Source organism: Asparagus officinalis, chromosome 6 (genome assembly GCF_001876935.1).
Source record: "Asparagus officinalis chromosome 6, Aspof.V1, whole genome shotgun sequence".
Classification (NCBI taxonomy): domain Eukaryota; kingdom Viridiplantae; phylum Streptophyta; class Magnoliopsida; order Asparagales; family Asparagaceae; genus Asparagus; species Asparagus officinalis.
The window spans coordinates 16,468,341-16,489,704 of NC_033799.1; the positions used below are offsets into that span (position 1 = coordinate 16,468,341).

A 21,364-nucleotide genomic window follows, 5' to 3' on the forward strand; every position below is an offset into this window, starting at 1 on the left:
TCAATAGAACAATAAACTTTTTACTGTCAACAGGTTTTGCCAAATATTTACTCTTCGAGTTCGAATCAAACTATACTCTTTTGAGGCACATTAGAGAAAGAACTAGAGTGATTTTAGTAAGTGATTTTTGTTTTTGCATATTTAGATGTTGATTTTGCATATTTTTATGTAATTAGAGAAGCAACTGTATTTTTCGGATCTAGATTCTCTTTACTTATGTGATAATAAACACGGTCTAATTCTCTCAATCCTTACCACGTATCTCAATTCTTATAGACGAGATCACGCCACATAAAATTTCCACCGGATATTTTGATAGTTGTTTTCAAGTGTACTAGTAGTTTCAAGACCATACAGATGTTAAAGATTGACAGAGTAGAACATGACAACAACTAACTGCATCTAAATATATAAAAAAACTAGAAATTTATGTTGTGAACAAAAAGAGAATACTAAGGCAAAATTGTCCAACCAATACCAGTATACCACACACAGGTTTGTTGATATTTACAGATTCAAGTACCCAGATACTTTATTTCAAAAGAAAAGAACACAAGAATATTGTTCAAATCGCATAAACAAGAATTACTATTGCATCCTACGGAAGGGGTAGCTACCAAAAATCAATATAAATATAAGTGTCGAGGTAAACAAACTTAAAGTATTTCAAATGAAAATAAACTATCAATGACACAATTGACACAAGGGGGAAAAACCTGCATGGGGGCATAAATCCAATACTCAAATCCCCTAACTTACAATATAACAGCTGAAGCATTCTGATTCATGTATGTTGATCACAAATACAAGTATCAGGAGAATACAAAATATAATTGACACAAGGCTACAAGCTTATTCAATTTTGTTTTCCATTTGGTAATTTACCCCTGCAAGCTTACACAATAATACAAATACAAACGGTTTGTAGTATCAATTGCCTTTGCTAATAACAAAAATGCAAAGGGGAAGTAACATGAACCACGAAGAGTTCAATTAGTAAAATTTTCATCTTGTTCATTCAACATTTTTTTCAATGGATATAAAAGCCTGAACCCATTCACCAAATCCACATGATCGTCGTTAGACTTAGACAACTTCTCTACTTCTCCAATGTATGACTGGAGAGTCAAATTCAAGAGAACGCTCTTTGCTTCTTCTGACAATTGCAAGCTATTAGTGAACTTTTGAATGCTCTCCTTGCTGAAAACTCTTCCTCTGGTGAGATCCTTCAGCTTCTCATATGCCTCTGGGATATGTTGTATCTGTGCATAACCTAATGCAAGAAAACAAGAGAGAGTCCATCAGCAACAAGGGTCTCTTTTATTCTTTAATATTATTGGTTATTTTGATGTTGATTGAGCAAATGATACTCTTGATAGTGTCTCGTTGGCACATATTGTACTTGTATTGGAGGAATATGGTGATCTCACGATGAAGCAGATTATCGTGCCATGATTTATTGCTAAGGTTGATTATAAAGTTAAGGCTCTCGCTGCTCGAGGGATTATGTTGATTAAATACCTTCATCAGGAGATAGGTGTGTTTCTACCTAAGGCTATGAAAATACATTGTAATAATCAGGTTCTGGCGTATATTGGCAATGGTACAAACTAAGTCTCATGAGAACAGGAAGCATATAAAGGTTGATTGTCACTTCATTATGAAATGATATTGAGCAAAATGTCACTTCACATGTCAATTCAGACATATAAGTAACGGTTTCCCTAAAACATTTCCTTTTTTCTGGGGGGGTTGGGGGGAAGGGGAAGGGAATTTTTTTTCTTAGATTTAACTAGCTAAAAATGAAAGGTCTATATGCTCTTCCAGCTTAAGAAGGAATGGTAGAATAATAGTTCGTAACTAGACCATCATTGAGACTTAATGTAATTATATTCTATTTGTTTTCGAGTGAAAATACCCGTCTCTTGGACTACCATCTTTCCTAACATATAGTCAAAATACTAGGGGAGGTGGAATTAGATGTCTTATATAAAACCTTCAAAAACAATACAACATACAAGCAGACCTTTGATATTACATCATATAACCAACAAAAGTAGAAAAAAGAAAAATTATACAAAAGCAGTCATAATAAAGTCTAAAGGGAAGTGCAGTGCACTGTCAGGACTTACTATTTGTATTGGTTCTGCAAGCACCTCCCACACCTGGTCCAGGTCTTCATTGAGACGAGACTCATTTACCTACACATGATGGAGAAGAAATAAAGAATTAAGAAACGAAGAGAGTTACAAAGTAGTGTAATTTCATGAGTCATGTCATTATTAAATATGTAATTTGCAATGAGACATATTGATGGCACCGTATCAAAAATGTACAATCAAAGTATTATTACATTAAAATAATGATCTTTAAACTTCAAACTAATTTGGGCAAGTTTCAAAATAAACTTGATTAAATGTAGGGGTGGCAAATTATTGTTGGCCTCTTTGTTTTGATGATGTTTAACAAACAATTTACCGCTAATGTTGTTTGTTTAGTATTTGTATTTTTCTATTTATTATAGACAAACAACGTGTTGGAGGTTGGATGGATTGCGCCATAACGATCATATCAAATGGAGGTTGGTGGATATAGTGGTTGAAGCAATGCAATTCATGTTAAAGATCTAAGTTCAGCTTCATCCAAGTTTACCAAGTCAAGCCTATTGAAGATCAAGATCAAGCTTGGGTATATTTAGTTTAGGTTTTATATTATGTGTGTTAGTACTTTAACCTCAATCATATACACACATACATGTTTTGTTTTTGTATATATATAGTTATATACATAGATATATGTTTTGGTTTGATTTCATAGATATGAAACAAATATATTTTCATATACATACTCATATGTTTTATTTTCTATTGTATTTGTAAAAATATTGTATTTCTTAGTTTCTAGACTTAACAATTATTATATACATATTTTATTAAGTCTACAAAATCATTTTGTATTGTTTCAAAACATGGTTAAGCTAAATTGTCAAAACTCATATGTTCACATTTTTATGTTTTGGACTATTTTGTAAAATGATGATATTTCTCATTTGAAAGTCCTTTTGAAAACCAGTTTTTGTAGCATATGTATTATCATGTCTACAATCATTTCCTAAAGTTTCATAATTTTTGGAATTTATTTGTTCTTTTTAAACAGGGTTTTAAAATCAGCATTTCACTTTCAAACATAAAATATTTTGTATCAGTTTGCGGTGCGCCTATGTTTTTCTCTGAGTGGGCAAAAGAAACTTTTGCGGTCGATCGTGGCGGTCGACCGCCAAGCTAAAAATTCCCACGGTCGACCGCCACGGTCGACCGTCGAACTCTCTGTAAGTTTTCTCTACTTTGATGACCTTCGCGGTTAACCGCCGCGGTCGACCGCCGCACTGTCAAATCTGCTCCAATGACTAGTTTCCAGAGTCGTTGTTGAGCTGGTTTTTTGGTCTTTTCTTGGTTTTCTCTTGGCTTTGGGGTTTCATATAAATACCCCCTTATACCTCAGTTCTTATAGCAATCCAAGAAATGTTTTAAATAAGTTTTAAAGGAGTTTAAGTTTGGTTTTAAGTTTGTTTAATGGTTTGGTTTGTGAAGAATTCCATAAGAGGAAGTGGAGATCAATTCATTGAGCTTCAATCCATCTCTCTCTCTTATCATCTAGAAAAGTTTTCCTAAACTCAATTCTAGCTTTTATTTATAATTATTTGTCGGTTATCATTCTTATTTTTGCTAGTTTGCTATTTGAGTTTAGTTGTCTTTATTTCACTCATTGTTTACACACACCCACTTGAGCTTATTGTATTTTCATACATAGTATATTTGGATTGGTGAGAGTTATAACAATTGAGTATGAGCTTTCATTGTGTTCTCATCCATATTAGAGAACAATCATTTATTATATTTGTGCTTATTTTGAGATTCACTTGGTAATACACTTGTACACTGAGAGAAGTGTTGGTTGACGAACCTAGGGAGAGGTTGTATCCGCGCACTTGAGGGAGACACGTCTAGTTCAACAAATGAGAGGGTGTAGAGTGGGATTGCAAGAGTGTTGATTGTGGAGTTTCCGATAAACTAGAAAACCGTATTGTGTGGTGTAAATGTTATTCAGGTGAACGTACAAAACCCGGTTGTGATAGTGGAGATCTCCTCGAGGTGAGGAGCGAAGACGTAGGTCAAGTAGTTAGACCGAACTACGTGATCATATCATTTGTTTGAGTTTGCATTGGCATATTTATTTGTGTTCATTGTTCATCCTTTCTGTATTGCCATTGTTTATGTTTATGTGCCCTTGGTTTACATATCCTTGCACATATAACTTATTACATATATCTCTTTGATAGGATATTGCTCTTTGGTTATATTGCTTATTCTTGCACATATCAATGTATATATCTTTTATCCTAGCTCACATATCTTGTTGTATTTCATACTTACTAGGATAACTTGTTAATTAATTTTAATTGACATATAATTAGATTAGATTAGCATAAAATCCTAATCATCCCCCTCTAGGGTCTAACAATTATGACCCGACTCATCAACCCGATCCGACCCAACCCGTTTATATTGGGTACGGGTCGAGTTATATGGGTCGGGTCATAAACGGGTCAACCCGAACTAACCCATTTATTAGATGGGTAAATTAGGGTTGACCCGAACTAACCCGTTTAACCCAATACCGACCCGTTTAATTCTAAATGGGTTGCAAACTCAAAATATGAAGATCATCTTCATCGTCTTCATCCTCCTCCTTCTCCTCTCTCTCCTCTTCCTTCGACCCCCAATTTCCCGCCAGGTCCAGTATCTCCGACGCAGTTGGCCATGCCTCGGTCCTCATTGACAGCGAGCTAGCGTTTCAACAGTAGAGATCAGTCGTGGTTCTGCTCGTACGAACGAGATCGGAGGAGGATAAGGGGAGATCGGAGAAGGGGAGGAAATGGGTGCCCGACGTGCTCTGCGACCTGGCGAGCTGCGGGAAGCTAGAGAACCTATCGCTGTTAGGGAACTACTTCACCTCGATGGGGGAGAGCTACTGGGATCTGGTCAAGAGCGGAGCTCTGGATCTGAGGAGGAACTACGTTGCAGGGTTGAAGGGTCAGAGGTCAGCCTGGGAGTGCGTAGGTTTTTTTTCTAAAGCCCAGGTTCTATCCGGTTTTGACTTTTATGCCGTACGAGGATCAGAGGGATTGGGGGTTCGTCGGAGTGAGGCGACAGCCAAAAAGGCAGGGACCATGGTTTATAATGCTGTGAATAAGCGGCAACCTAATCCTTAATTAGGATTGTTATTAAAAGGGTCAATCTCTTGTACAATCTATGTAGCAGTATTGCATATTTTGACTCGTGATTATCGAAAGAGTCAAAAGAATTTCATCTTGATCTATATAGTATCCACGATATTAAACTGAGATTTGATAAATAGGTCATTCTGGTTATATAGGTTGGGTCGGGTAACCCGTTTAATAAACGGGTCGGATTGCATTGACTCATTTGTTAAACGGGTCAGGTTGGGTCACACTTATATGGTTTGGGTCAACTATGACCCTACCAGACCCAACCCGACCCATTTTCCACCCCTAATTAAATGTTAACATTGGGATTGTCTTTATACGTCGGCAGCATATTGAGCAAAAAAAAAGCTTTTGGCACTTTTAGATGTATCTTTCTTCACATCAACTACTCGGACGTACAGACAGAATTTTTTCAAAAGAATCATGCCAGATATCATAGTTATGGATCCCAAATAATAGATCTAAAGGAAATTGAAAAGGATAGCAAAGACATAGTTCATACAATATTTTTGAGGGAAATGGTTAGTACAATTTCGCAAGAACAGAACAAACAACACACATGAAGCAAAGAACGACGACAGCGGCATATTTCCTACCAATAACACATCTAGCTTTATATCTAATTCTCTAGTGATAACCATCTCATATAGATTTTACTACTAACCTGAAGCTTCTTAATTCCTTGTAGTGCACTTTTTTATGCCAAGAGAGAATACCCAGATCCAATACCCAAATTCCTCAAAACAGTGGAATCGGTCAAATCCCTCTGTCAATGATTACACATGCAATAAGTATAGTATCACTTTACCAAAATGAAACACTAAGACGTGTTTTTTGAACTATGATATAGCACTGAACTTAATATTAGGTACTCCTCAAGAACCATGAATAAAGATGGAAAAGTAAATGATACACTCCTGCATACGAGAGATGCGCAATTTTGAGCTGAGAACATATAAAATAGCATTAGCCAAACACAAGTTGCCCTCCCTATTCTCAAAATCAATAGGATTGACTTTATGATGCATAGTTGAAGCTCCAATCTCCCCAGGCTTGGTCATCTGGAAAGCAAAATTATCATGAAATCGTTTAGTTCCAAATTGAAAGTTTGGGAGCTAAAATATGTCCTAATATTTTAGGGGCATAGTGGTCAAGCATAAGAAAGTTACCTACTTAAAATAACCTAACGAAATATAGCTCCATATGTCCCGATCAAAATCAGTCAGGATGTTATTAAACTGAACAACTGCATTGAAAAGCTTTGCGATATAGTCATGCGGCTCAATCTATATACGGAGCAAGCAACAGGCTCAGATAGAGAGTATGCATGCAAGTCAAGTGCAATTCCATTCATAGGCCACATTGACGTAACCTTTCAGACAACACAAACTTAACAAAATTATTAGCTAGTGTGTAATTCCATTGTTATTTATGCACTAACTGGTTGGTATAGAATAGGCTAATTGATAAAGGTACTGTAATTCCAAGATAGACGGATAACCTGCAAGTGTATCTACTTATTATCAAGCATGCACATGATAATATCTACTTACTCTATGAATCACCTTTTGTAAGCTCTTGAAACGTGAAATGGCAAAAAAACCTACATTTCGGTCACCTGAGTCGATTGAAAAACTCATATTAAAGAAAATCCTGAGGCTCTATTAGTTATACACTTTTACAGTTTGTATAGTTGCATAAATCTTCACGAGTACTGTTTACTAGTAAACTAGTTCATGCAGAGAACAATGAATACAAGCAGCAGTGTCAAAAAAGTTCAGGTAAATAAAGTACTCCTCCCATTAATGAAACCTATCCAAGTCATCCACAAAGAAAAAACCATATCAAAATCGTCTATGCACTACTTAATTGCGCAAAAAAAATTCCATCAAGCTGAAATGAATCAGATAGGTAAAACCTTGCAAAGAGAAAAGTAGTAGAAGTAAATAAACATGCCTGTGTCACGTAAGGGTTGAAACCTAAACCCAAAGAGGTCATGAACTCGGCTGTAACAGTTGGCCAATCAATATCAGGATATGCAACTTTATGTGCATTGTAGTTTCCAACAGCTCCAGCACACTTGCCAAATATTTGCACTTCTGTAAAGGCCTTCCTTACTTCATTTAGTCTGAAAGCAAAATTTGCTATATGCTTTCCCAAAGTAGTGGGTGAAGCAGGCTACAAAGGGAGTTAGAAGATATCAGAACTAAACCACATAAATCTATTACAAAAGCAAATCATTTTGTCCTGTACTCACGCAATATAACACTTAGCCCCACATAGCACTTAGCTCCACACTTCCGACTCGCAACTGCTATGATACAATTTGTTACGCCCCGGGCCGTCGGGCCCATTGGTGTAGTACAAGCCGTGGGACCCACCAAGTGTAACATGTTTGGTTGAACCCACTGTCAAAATCAACTAGACGTGTTACACTTAAGTCTTGGGCATACCTATTTAAGCAACTTAACTTTGCACTCATTTTCTGATGTAGGACTAAATAAGAAACAAAGACATGATTATATTATTTTTAACTTTCAGATTGAAAATGTTCCATTCAATTTATTTCATAGCATCATGATAAAAACTCGTGATGAAAGGAATGTAAAACATGTCCTGCAAACATATATGAACGAAGATAGATAGTATAATCTTTATCAAACCAGTAATTATACATGATGTATTAGCCCCATACAAAAAATTCCTAAGTTTCAGCATGTAATCATTATTTAATTATTTCTATATATGCCCCCCCCCCCAAAAAAAATCTTACTTTTGTATAAAAAAATTTCACCAAAATGACCAGCCAGAAATCTTTGAGTTATTTCAACCAAAAAAATTCCACCACCAAGACATTAGGGAAAAATTCTTAGTGGAATATTACCCTGTGCAATTTAGATTAAGTTTAACTTTTTAAACCCAAGAGTTCTTTGTTTTTCTTTGTGTACTACCACTTCTCTAATCCTTCTCTAAACGTGCTCTTGTCAGTTGCATCCCTTCTCCATATGGGATAAATCTCATTAAGAATTTAGGATTACTAAATAAATTAGTTCATGGAAATGAAAAAGAATTTTTCTTTTTCCTTGAAGCATTCTCTGCATTTTCTTAGTCTAATAGCTTCTGGTTCTTCTTTTTAAATCAATATATACAATAAACTATGTCCTTCTATGTGTAAACACGAATAAAAGGGAAATATAAGTTTTTCAATTATGCTTATATATCATTAAAGTTTTTGTAGATAACAACTGATCAACAAAAAGTTAGTATTCTGTTATAACAAGAGTTGCCTCTCATCTACAACTGAAAATACATGTCCATGAGTGCGAGACAACATGGAGATATGAGCATTTTCCTTCGCTAATTTGCATATTGCATTAAACAACTCAATCATCATAGGAAATATGGCAGTGTTGAACGACTCCTTCAGTGCCAATGCATGGGCTAAGTTATTTATATCCTCTGATGTACAAGCAAAATGAAAAAGCTCGAGCACCTAAAAAAGAATTTTGTAGAATCTGATGTCAAATATTAAGCATCAAATGCAATCTTTGAAACCATAGTTAGTCATAGTTATAAAAAGAGGAAGCATAGAGTACCCACAACAAGGAACGTCCAAAACTCACCTCAGCAATCTCAGCATTGGATTGACATTTCTGTTTCAAGAAGTATTCAACTGCCTTAACATCATGGTTAGTTACTTTTTCAAACTTTTTCACTTCCAGAGCATCAGCTTTGCTGAAGCCACTAACTATACTTTCTAAATAAGACCTGGCATTCTCGCTAAAGCTTTGAACCTCCTTGATTTTAGGTATTTCTGATAATTTTAGCAACCATTTTACCTAAAAAAGAATCGCTTAAGTTTAGCATTTTGCAATAAGTAGCCAACATGAAAATATAACTACAGTGGCCAGCATTGTAAGATCATAATGGGTAATGGAGAAAGAGGTAAACCTTTTTTACTTGTAAGTTACCTCTTTCTCCATTACCTAAGACATGACTACACTATGACAAGTTTTAATGAAGACTGCTACCTATATCAAAGCAGAGGCTAGATGTTTTGTCAGATTGTAAAAGAAAGCACACTAATAAGCATGACCTAAATAAACAATGTTCGATGGACTCATACAGAAACTGCTAATACTACATCATATGCAAATTTATTAGAAGAGGGATACTATTTTCATGCTTTACCAGAAACATTTCTTTATCATTCGCTACAAAAATGATTGTATAATCTACATTTAAATATGAAACCATTATTCTTAAAAAAGACATAATGTAAGACTAACACTGTGCACTGGTGTTGAATAAAAAAGCACTGATTAAATATGCATTCTTATAGGAGAATTTAATGAAAGTTACCTTGACCATTACACGGTAACGGGTTAACCCATATTCACTAAAGAATGGGTGCAAATCCTTGACTTTCTGCAAATATCGGCCATCTAAAGGTGATAGAGCCATAATGCTAAGAGATTCAAGATCGACAACCTCCTCTTCACGATGATGCTCCATCTAAAACATTAAAGTTCACACCGCCAAAACATATTCAACTAGTTGTCCAAATATGAGAAAAGTTAAAGAAAAATGATCTCCAAAAAAATTAGATCATTCCGGATCAAACTTAATCATCATTGAAGATTCATAAGCCCAATTATTGGATTGAAGACAGCTCACTATAAATTGGGGACTGCCAAAGGATCATCTCAATTTATTTAAAAAAATTAAGAACTTGAAATTCAAAATACAATAGTGGAAGCCCTACATTACAAATCCAGAAGAAGAAAAAAAGTGACCTATAGCATATGATATTTATTATTTACTAAAAGTTTTATGCTCTATCCCAAAATATTCCCTCCCGTAAACTTATAATAAATCCTATTTTATTCAAAATCCAAAAGATGCCACTTTTGAAACATTTCAAGATTCTAGTATATCAGATTTAAGAATACTTAACAACAAAATAATCACAAAAAAGCAAAAAAAAAGCATGTAGTCAATAAAAGGTAGGGCTTGTGTTCATAAAAAATCCCCAGCCATGAAACCAAGAATGGAGATTTTTATCTTCGTAGTCGTGACTCCTTCTAAACTGCTCAGTGAAACCCTTGTTGGACCCTAGAGGGGGGTGATTAGGGTCAAGAGGCTCCAATTATGCAATAAAAATTAAGACAAGCAAACCACAATATTCTAATGCAATCAAAGTAAATGAGATAGGGTTAGGAATCGTTATCATTTGACGCGCGATGTGTTAACGAGGTTCGGTCCGCTGACCTACGTCACCGCTCCCCACTCTCGAGAAGAAATCCACTACACAACCCGGTTTGGAAGCCGGAACTTCGTCTACATAGCGATCCCCGCACGATCTCACACTACACAGTTGATCTCACTAGATCACACTCCCTCACTGTTGATCTACACAAGATCACACTCAGAAAGTAGTAGAAATGGTGCATGACTCTCTCTTTACAAAGTCCCTATGGCAAAGAGAAAGAACACACTGAAGCTGGGAAGTGAGAACACACAAAAAATCAAAGAAACAGGTTTTGAAAATATAGCTCAGGAAAAACAGCGTTTCTTATTTTTTTGCAAAAGTTAGGGCAAGGAAGAAGAAGAAGAGCAATGGTTTTTATAGGAGAAACAGCCCATTTCAAAATCAAACCCTAATCTCACAAATGAGGAAACAATCTTCCAGCAGACTGTGCCAAAGATTGTGTACAGTCGGCACAGTAACCTAGCTAAAGACCGTTGAAAAAGAACCGTCGGTCGACCGACCGAAATTCCGGTCGACCGAAAGCCAGATCTGAAATCAAGAAAACAAGCAGAGACTTCTTCGGTCGACCGGTCCAGTCGACCGATGGAAATCTCGAGCTCTTCGGTCGACCGCACCGGTCGACCGACAAACTCTCTGCTGCCCATTGACGAATGAACACAGGTGCGGTCGACCGGTCCGGTCGACCGCATTCTGATACATTCTAAAATACTGTTTTTGACATACTTTAATAATTTGTAAAATATTCATTTGACTTCTAAAAATTGTGAAACTTTGTAAATTGTTTTTAATACTAAAAACAAATTGTTTGGAAAAAGAATTTTGTAAATAGGTCCTCATACTTATAGGAAATAGTATTTTATGAAAAACGCTTAAAAACATAAGTATGAAAACTTGTGTGTGAATTCCCATATAGCTTCAAGTGAAATCAATAACTCTTTGCCTATATTCTAGTACTAGAGAGAAAATAAAAACTAGCTAATATCCTCACATAGAATACAATTCTTGAGTCTTGATATAGCTTGAGTTTGGATGAAGCTTTTATATGAATTTGTTGTTCTTGAAATAACATTGCTTCATCACTATGCCTCCTCCTCCTTTGGATATCATCGTTGTAGCGTATATTCCATCCAATCCTCCATAAATGGCACTAACAAGCTTGATAAATGAATTTACTACATTTGCACTCAATAAGCCATTAGTACCATTAATGGTGGTTGTAAAACATCATCAAAACATAAGGGCTAACAATCTCCCCCTTTTTGATGATGACAACCAACCATTTTAAGAGCAAAAATAAAATAGCTTATAGCCTAAGTATATGCAACAAATGAGGAGATTTCTCTCCCCCTTTGTCACCATCAAAAATGGGGTAAATAGACATGCATGCCACAAAAAAAATGCACCCAAAAGAAGCGAGTAATTTAGAACTATCACATATTGCATAAGCCCGAGCCATTTCTTATGCGACAAAAATCATCCTCTCCAAGAGGCTTAGTAAATATATCCGCTAATTGAGATTTTGTGTCAACAAAGACTAGGGATACATCTTGTCTCTCTACATGATCGCGTAAGAAATGATGGCGCACATCAATATGCTTAGTTCTAGAATGCAAAACTGAATTTTTTGAAATATTTATAGCAAAAGAGGTGCTTTTTGGATAAAATAAACCAAGGTTAAAAGTTCCATTAACATACTTAATGATCCTTTTAACCGCAATTAAATGAGATGCTTTTGGAGAAGCTTGAAAACGTGCACATGCACATACACTAAACATGATGTCGGGTCTACTAGCGGTGAGATAAAGAAGACTACCTATCATACCTCGGTATAGTTTTTGGTCCACATCTTCACCACTCTCATCCGCATCAAGCTTAACACTAGTACTCATGGGAGTAGGCGCATGCTTAGAATTCTCCAAATTGAATTTCTTAACCAATTCCTTCGCATACTTGCTTTGTGAAATGAAGATCCCATCCTTAGTTTGCTTGACTTGGAGCCCGAGAAAGAATGTAAGCTCTCCCATCATACTCATCTCAAAATGATCATGCATAATTTTAGAGAATTCCTTGCACAAGGATTCATTAGTAGCACCGAAAATGATGTCATCCACATATATTTGGACTAAAAAGAAATCATTTTTCCTTTTTCTCACAAAAAGAGTGTTATCAATTGTTCCTTTTGAAAAACCATTTTCAACAAGAAAACTAGAGAGGCGAGCATACCAAGCTCTTGGAGCTTGTTTTAACCCATGTAAAGCTTTTTGAACCCGATAAACATGATTAGGCAAAACATGATCTATGAAACCGGGGGGTTGCTCAACATATACTTCCTCTTCTATGAAACCATTTAAAAAGGCACTTTTAACATCCATTTGAAATAATTTAAAAATTTTAAAGCTAGCAAATGCCAAAAATATCCTAATAGATTCCAACCTTGCAACCGGTGCAAAGGTTTCATCATAGTCTATGCCCTCCTCTTGATTGTATCCTTGGGCAACCAAACGAGCTTTATTTCTAGTAACAATGCCATGTTCATCAAGTTTGTTTCTAAAAACCCATTTAGTACCAATAACACTAGCATTGTTAGGTCTAGGAACTAACTTCCAAACATCATTTCTTTGAAAATTGTTTAGTTCTTCATGCATAGCCAAAACCCAAAATTCATCATTTAAAGCATCATTAATCTTTTTAGGTTCTAGTTGAGATAGGAATGCAACATTACCACACTCACTCAAGGCTTTTGAGCGAGTAATAACTCCTTGTGAAGGGCTCCCAGTAATTTGTTCATTTGGATGGTTTGATGCGAATTTCCAAGCTTTAGGAAGTTCAAATTGTTCATGATCATTGGAACTATCCACATCCTTTTGAGCTTCTATAGAGGGAGTATCATTGATTTGTAGAAGGTCTAATCCTCCCTCAATATCATCATCATCATCTTTCCTAGGTAAAACAACTTGAGAACCAACATTAGTATCATCAAAAGTAACGTTTATAGATTCTTTAACAACGAGACTTCATTTATTGAAGACCCTATAAGCCTTACTTCGAGGTGCATAACCCAAGAAAATACCAACATTAATTTTGGAATTAAATTTATCATGGTGATCTTTTGTATTTAAAATAAAACATTTGCAACCAAAGATACGAAATTAACCAATGAAAGGAGTTTTTCCATAATAAAGTTCATAAGGAGTTTTCTTAAGCTTTGGTCTAATCAAAACACGATTTAAAACATGGCAAGCCGTATTGACGGCTTCCACCCAAAGATATTTTGGCAAGTCAAATGAGTTTAGCATAGTGCGTGCCATCTCTTGTATGGTACGATTTTTCCGTTCAACAACACCATTTTGTTGTGGTGTTCTAGGAGCGGAAAACATATGAGTTATACCATGATGAGCATAAAAATCATAGAAAAATTCATTTTGAAATTCACCACCATGATCACTTCCTATTTTAATAACTTTCCAATCTTTTTCATTTTCAATTCTTTTGACATGATTAGCAAATTCTTCAAAACATTCATTTTTCTTTGCAAGAAATATTGTCCATGTAAAACGAGAAAAATCATTAATAATCACAAATACATAGTGTTTGCCTCCAAGAGAGGTAACACGCATATGACCAAATAAATCAAGATGAAGTAATTGCAAAGGTTTAGAAGTCGATACCTCATGGATGGATTTGAAAGAAGATTTTGTTTGTTTACCTTTGGCACAATCCTCACATATTGTATCTTTGATGAAGTGCAAGCTAGGTAACCCTTTTACAAGATTTTTCTTAGGCAATTTTGATATTAACTCCATATTTGCATGTCCAAGTCTCTTATGCCAAATCCAAGGATTTTCATCAATAGCCGCAAGGCACTTCACATCTTGATTCACTAGTTCATTCATCTCAAAAATGTATACATTAGATTTGCGATTAGTAATAAAAACAATTTTTCCATCCATACTAATGATGCATTTATCCAGTTTAAAGGAAATATCAAAACATTTATCACTCAATTGGCTAATGCTAAGAAGATTATGATTCAAACCATTTACTAAATAAACATCTTCTATAACGGGTGAGGGTTTCTTACCAATAGAACCAACACCAATGATTTTACCTTTCTCACCACCACCGAAGGAGACACTACCTCCTTCAATCCTTGATAGGGTTGCAAATAACTCTTTGTTGCCTGTCATGTGATGTGAGCAACCACTATCAAGGTACCACATCTCCTTACGTCGTTGCCGTGATGTTCCCTACCACTATCAAGGTACCACATCTCCTTACGTCGTTGCCGTGATGTTCCCTACAAAAGATGAAGATGAAGGTATAGTGGCTTTAGGTACCCAAGTCTTGGGTCCTTGGTGGTTAGTAGTCTTGGTACCTTTGGGTACCCATATCATTCCATAAAAATCATGGTTGTATTTAATCCTACAATGAGTAGAAATGTGTCCATGTCTCATACAATATGTGCACACAAAAATTCTTTTGTATGCATGAGTGTGAGAGCCATAAAACCTATTTCTACCATGATGATGATAATTAGCATAAGCATGAGTGGGTCTAGTCCTACCACTCTCAATTTCTAGTCTTTCAATCTTTGATATTAATTGCTTATTCTCGAAATCGGGATCTCCTAGCAATTCATCTTTTAGTGCAAGAGAATTTGTTAATTGTTCTAGCTTATTATCACAAGAAGCATGCAACTTTTTAAAAGAAGAGTATTCTTTAGACATTCTCTTAAATTCGAAGTTCAACTCTTCTAAAGCCGTAGCTATGTCACATTGCATGTAGAAAGATTCACTTTCGGCCTCGGATATTACCTCTTGTTCATTTGCCATGAAACAAATATTGGGGTCATGAAGAGCAAGTTTGGCTCCTTCTTCATTACTATCCGAATCACTTGGTTCGGATTCTTCCCATCCGGCATACATAGCCTTCTTCTTCTTGTACTTCATGTACTTCTCCTTGAGCTTGGGGTAATCCTTAGCGATGTGACCCGGTTCATTGCACTCAAAATATTTACCTACACGTGAGGAAAATTTGTTTTTAGATCGGGAGTTAAATTTCTTGTTCATTTTTATGAGTCTAGAGATTCTTCTAGAGAGATGAGCCACTTCTCTAGAAAAATCAACTTCACTATCCGATGACGAAGAGGAGTAATCACTAGCTCCTTTGAGAGCTATGGTCTTCAACTTTGGTGACGGCTCCTCAACTTCACGTGATGGCACTTCCTCCTTCTCCTTCCCCTTGAGCTTCTTCTCATGCACCTTGAGCTTTCCGATAAGGCTATCAAGAGCTAAGGTAGTGAGGTCATGAGCTTCCTCAATGGCCGTAGCCTTGGGCTCCCATGCCGGAGTCAATGAGCGAAGTATCTTGTAGTTCATCTCTTGAATGGATAATTGCTTATCTAGACCATGTAATTCATTGATGATATTAGTAAAACGGGAAAACATAGCATCAATGGATTCATTAGGAAGCATTTTAAATAGCTCATAATCATGCATGAGTCCACTAATCTTAGATTCCTTAACTTGGGGTGTTCCTTCATGTGTGACACATAATTTTTGCCAAATTTCGTATGCGGTTGCACACGTGGAAACCCTATTGTATTCATTGGGGGAAAGACCACAGATTAAGGCGTTCATGGCCTTAGCATTGAGATTGGCAAGGTGCCTTTCATCATCGAACATGTTCTCGACTTTTGACTTCTCTACATATTTCTTTTCTATGAGCCCTAGGATGTCAAGATCAATGCAACGAAGGTAAATTCTCATCCTAGCCTTCCAATAAGCAAAATTGGTCCCGGTGAAGAGTGGTGGTCTAGTGGTGGATTGTCCTTCTAAAATATGCATATTCAAAGAGGCCTCCATTAGATCTTTTCTCTAAGGTTGTTAAACCAAAAACTGATATAGAGACCAAGCTCTGATACCAATTGAAGGACCCTAGAGGGGGGGTGATTAGGGTCAAGAGGCTCTAATATGCAATAAAAATACAGCACAAGCAAACCACAAAACAAAAAAGCAATTAAAGTAAGAGAAATAGAGTTAGGAGTTCGTTATCCTTGACGCGCGATGTGTTAACGAGGTTCGGCCCTCTGGCCTACGTCCCCGCTCCCCACTCTCGAGGAGAAATCCACTACACACCCGGTTTGGAAGCCGGAACTTCGTCTACACAGCGATCCCACACGATCTCTCTCACTACACAGTTTGATCTCAACAGATCACACCCTCACAGTAGATCTTACACAAGATCTCACCCTCACAGCTTGCAAAAGTTAGGGCAAGGAAGAAGAAGAAGAGCAAGGGTTTTTATAAGAGAAACAGCCCATTTCAAAATCAAACCCTAATCTCACAAATGAGGAAACAATCTTCCAGCAGACTGTGCCAAAGATTGTGTACAGTCGGCACAGTAACCCAGCTAAAGACCGTTGAAAAAGAACCGTCGGTCGACCGACCGAAATTCCGGTCGACCGAAAGCTAGATCTGAAATCAAGAAAACAAGCAAGACTTCTTCGGTCGACCGGTCCGGTCGACCGATGGAAATCTCGAGCTCGTCGGTCGACCGCAGCGGTCAACCGACAAACTCTCTGCTGCCCATTGACGAATGAACACAGGTGCGGTCGACCGGTCCGGTCGACCGCATTCTGATACATTCTAAAATACTGTTTTTGACATACTTTAATAATTTGTAAAATATTCATTTGACTTCTAAAAATTGTGAAACTTTGTAAATTGTTTTTAATACTAAAAACAAATTGTTTGGAAAAAGAATTTTGTAAATAGGTCCTCATACTTATAGGAAATAGTATTTTATGAAAAACGCTTAAAAACATAAGTATGAAAACTTGTGTGTGAATTCCCATATTGCTTCAAGTGAAATCAATAACTCTTTGCCTACATTCTAGTACTAGAGAGAAAATAAAAAATAGCTAATATCCTCACATAGAATACAATTCTTGAGTCTTGATATAGCTTGAGTTTGGATGAAGCTTTTATATGAATTTGTTGTTCTTAAAATAACATTGCTTCATCACTATGCCTCCTCCTCCTTTGGATATCATCGTTGTAGCGTATATTCCATCCAATCCTCCATAAATAGCACTAACAAGCTTGATAAATAAATTTACTATATTTGCACCCAATAAGCCATTAGTACCGTTAATGGTGGTTGTAAAACATCATCAAAAGATAAGGGCTAACAACCTTAAGTGGTTCGAATCGCCGAGGAGGGGTAGGCTGAATCCGAAACCTTAGCTGGCCTAATTGTCTGCTAATCAAAGTCAAAGAGGGAGAGGAGGAAAAGGGCGGCAGGAAAGTGAACGGGGCTTAAGGGGGGTGATAAGAGCATTTCCATGGAGTTGCAGACAAGATCGAAACCCTAACCCTAGATTTTTAAAGGGGAAATTTGTTCGAGGTTTAGTGGAGCGGGAAAAAGGAGACGCCTTTTTTTTTAAGGAATCGGAGAGAGCGAGGAGTGAGCACCTTGATTCATTTTATACGTGTTTCCTGTGGAGGTTAGGTTCAGTTCATCGGATATTTTCTTTAAAAGGAAGGTAAATGATGGATAATCTAATAATGCATATAGATTTTTGGCAAAACTTTATTGTAGGTCCCTCATATGCTAGCCAAGTATCTTTTTGGTCCTTTCGGATCATTAATATTTGGAAGTCGTCAACTACAGTCATTAATATTATCAATGTCATCAATCTATGTTCTTTTTGTAATTTCTGTAAAATAGTGTTGAGGAGATCATATGGCTGTCACGTTAGCAAAAATTAGTTACAAGTTTCATACAAACGTGTATGTTGAACTTGTGATTTCACTAATTTTTTTGCTGAACATGGCAGGGTCAGATCATTGTCACGTTAGCAAAATCTGATGATGAATGTAATGTTAACAATCACCACTGTTAACTTTCATCAAATATTAAAGATGCTAACAGTATTTGGGTGGTTGTTGTACATTCCCTTATAAGTGAAAGAAACTTTACTTGTAGAAATAATCAGGCTGTTTTTTGTATGTCCGCTTGCTTACTGCAATACAAATAGCTCAATTTTCTTTTCTTTTTTTTTCCTTTTTTCTCTTTTTTTTTCATTTCTCAAAATCTTCATACTTATCATAATAATAGTTGCATGAGATCCCAAGCTATAGGCACTATTTCTCAGAAAAGAACAGAATATTAAGCTGATGAAACTTAAGTTAATTCAAGTAGTAATGAGCAAAACTTGATATAATAGTTATCACGAAATTCAACAGAACAATAAACTTTTTACTGTCAATAGGTTTTGCCAAATATTTACTCTTCGAGTTCGAAGCAAACTATACTCTTTGGAGGCACATCAGAGAAATAACTAGAATGATTTTTGTAAGTGATTTTTGTTCTTGCATATTTAGATGTTGATTTTGCATATTTTGATGTAATTAGAGAAGCAACTGTATTTTTTGGATTTGTATTCTCTTTACTTATGTGATAATTAAACAAGGTCTAATTCTCTCAATCCTTACCACGTATCTCAATTCTTATAGACGAGATCATGCCACATAAAATTTCCACTGGATATTTTGATAGTTGTTTTTTTAAGTGTACTAGTAGTTTCAAGACTATACAGATGTTAAAGATTGAGAGAGTAGAACAGGACAACAACTAACTGCATCTAAATATGTAAAAAACAAAAAATCTATGTTGTGAACAAAAAGAGAATACTAAGGTAGAATTGTCCCACCAATACCAGTATACCAAACACAGGTTTGTTGATATTTACAGATTCAAGTACCCAGATACTTTATTTCAAAAAAAAAGAACACAAGAATATTGTTCAAATCGCATAAACAAGAATTACTATTGCATACTGCGGAAGGGGTAGCAACCAAAAATCAATATAAATATAAGTGTTGAGGTAAACAAACTTCAAGTATTTCAAATGAAAACAAACTATCAAGGAGACAATTGACACAAGGAGGAAAAACCTTCATGGGGGCATAAATCCAATAATCAAATCCTCCGACTTACAATATAACAGCAGAAGCATTCTGATTCCTGTATGTTGATCACAAATACAAGTACCAGGAGAATACAAAATACAATTGACACAAGGAGAATACAATGAACTTAGCAATACATGGAAACATACCCGTGTTGCTTCTCCAGAATCCATTTCTAGTATTTGAAGCCTCCTGCTTGCAATTTTCATCCTCCAGGCCATTAGTAAAAGAACCAAATGAAACTGATTGCACTAGTCTAATGATCACCCAACAATGCTACAAGCTTATTCAATTTCGTTTTCCTTTTGTTAATTTACCCTTAAAAGCTTACACAATAATACAAACACAAACGGTTTGTGGTATCAACTGCCTTTGCTCATAACGAAAATGCAAAGGGGAAGTAACATGAACCACGAATAGTTCAATTAGTAAAATTTTCATCTGGTTCATTCAACGTTTGTTTCAACGGCTATAAAAGCCTGAACCCATTCACCAAATCCACATGATAGTCGTCCAATGTATGACTAGGGAGTCAAATTCAAGAGAATGCTCTTTGCTTCTTCTAGCAAATTGCAAGCCATTAGTGAACTTTTGAATGCTCTCCTTGCTGACAACTCTTCCTCTGGTGAGATCCTTCAGCTTCTCATATGCCTCTGGGTTGTTGTATCTGTGCATAACCTAATGCAAGAAAACAAGAGTGAGTCCATCAGCAACAAGGGTCTCTTTTATTCTTTAATATTATTGGTTATTTTGATGTTGATTGAGCAAATATTCTTTAATATTATTGGTTATTTTGATGTTGATTGAGCAAATGATACTCTTGATAGTGTCTCGTTGGAAGATATTGTACTTTTTCTGGAGGAATATGGTTGATTGAGCAAATGATACTCTTGATAGTGTCTCGTTGGAAGATATTGTACTTTTTCTGGAGGAATATAGTGATCTCACGATGAAGCAGACAATCAAGGTCCACAATAGCTCTGGTTCACCACCAAAACTCAGTCAACACACCCACACATGTCTCTAGGTCTATTCATGACACACGAGGTCACTAAGTCCTGAACTACTAAGGGTTATCAATCACAGCATGAAACAACAAGTAATTAAGATTAATACCATATCATAAAGATTATAATACATGATTAGAAACTATGAACAATTCGTTATGCATGAACAGTATAAGAGGGATCACAATTTGTAATTATTATACACATGAAATGTCGACACTACTCCCAAAAATCCTACGATTTGTCGGGTCGGGTCTCACCGCCCTTCGAGTTGACTTACAGCGTCAACTCAAAGATCGGTCATCGCACTCCGTCTTTCGTATCGACTCACGTGTGTCAACACGTCAGGTCGGATCAACTCAGGCACTGTCCAAACAATATTCTTCCCTAAACATGTTATTCTTTTTCTGTTCTTTCTTTTTCTCTGATCATTTCATTTTGTTATTAATTTCAGTAATCAATAATTTCATATATATCCCAGCAAATAATTAAAACAATTCATCATAGATATAAATATTAAATTGACGAGGAGAAGAGCAAGAGGGATCTTGCCTCTGGGTTCGTCGAACGATTCAACGTCGACGGCGTGGGATCAGATCCGGCGTGGGGGCACGGCGGATCTGGCGAACTCGGGCTTGGCTTGTGGTGGAGCTCGAGGCGGCGGATCTGGCTGCGGGTGAAACGAGATCTTGCCTGGGTTCGTCGAACGATTCAACGTCGACGGCGTGGGATCAGATCCGGCGTGGGGGCACGGCGGATCTGGCGAACTCGGGCTTGGCTTGTGGTGGAGCTCGAGGCGGCGGATCTGGCTGCGGGTGAAACG

At 36.5% G+C, this 21,364-nt stretch overlaps 2 pseudogenes; both read right to left on the bottom strand.

Moving 5' to 3' along the window:
* On the bottom strand, positions 990-9,802 carry LOC109845806 (annotated as a pseudogene).
* The window catches only part of LOC109845807, a 40,598-nt pseudogene continuing 39,214 nt past the window's right edge, over positions 19,981-21,364 (bottom strand).